Here is an 841-nt window from a genome sequence, read left to right on the forward strand (position 1 = left end):
GAATTGCCTCAGGTGTGTACACCCACAGCTGGGGGTGTGGGTGAATTACCTGGAGTCCTTGCTCCAGCCCAGATGTTTGCCCCGCCCAGAGAGTTGTCTGAGACTTTGGTTCCTTTCCTGGACTTGGATTCAGTTGGAGAATTGCCCCCAGGGCCATATCAGGATCTGAATGACAAGCTAACCCAGCATCAAAGGCTCCCAGAGGTGGTTTCAATGCTAGGTTGGGATTAGAGTCAGACCATAGCTCTGCCTCCTCAACTCAAAAGTAAGATTCAAACTGTAGGTTTATATCAGACTGAAGATCACCCATCATTTGAAATTCTTGTACCATCTCTGGATAGTCAGAGTTCAAAGCCAACAAAATTTGTTTCACCCCTAAACCCCTAAATCCTTCGCTCAGCATGGAAGTCTTGCCAAAGTTGTTGGAACTCCAAATCAATTTGCAAATAAAAAACACCTAGAACAACAGTTGCAGGATGATTATTAGATTCCAGAACAGATATCATATATCCTGAGAAGAACCTACCTATGGCTTTCCCAGGGGGACCAGATCAACCTCCAAAGCTCTCTGACAAAGCTGAAATTTCTCCTGCCTTGCAGGAGACCCCAAGTCATCTAGAGTCTCCTGAAGAAGCTGAATCTTTTGGGCCCCAAGTGGAGGCTCAGGCCCAGCATCCAGAGCCCCCTGAAGAGAGAGAAACATCTCCACTCCAGCAGGAGGCTCCATCAAAGCCTCCAGAGTCCCTTAAGGATGGAGATTCAGCAAACCCACAGGAGGCCCCAGTTGAACCTTCAAGTCCTCCTGGAGAGGTCGAACCTTCTTCAGTCCAGCAGGAAGCCT

General features: G+C 48.3%; 1 pseudogene; it reads left to right on the top strand.

Annotated features, from left to right (window-relative positions):
• Positions 1-6: 6 nt before the first annotated feature.
• LOC115284839 lies at positions 7-837 on the top strand (annotated as a pseudogene).
• The last annotated feature ends 4 nt before the right edge of the window (positions 838-841 follow it).

Source organism: Suricata suricatta, unplaced genomic scaffold (genome assembly GCF_006229205.1).
Source record: "Suricata suricatta isolate VVHF042 unplaced genomic scaffold, meerkat_22Aug2017_6uvM2_HiC HiC_scaffold_22708, whole genome shotgun sequence".
Taxonomy (NCBI): Eukaryota; Metazoa; Chordata; class Mammalia; order Carnivora; family Herpestidae; genus Suricata; species Suricata suricatta.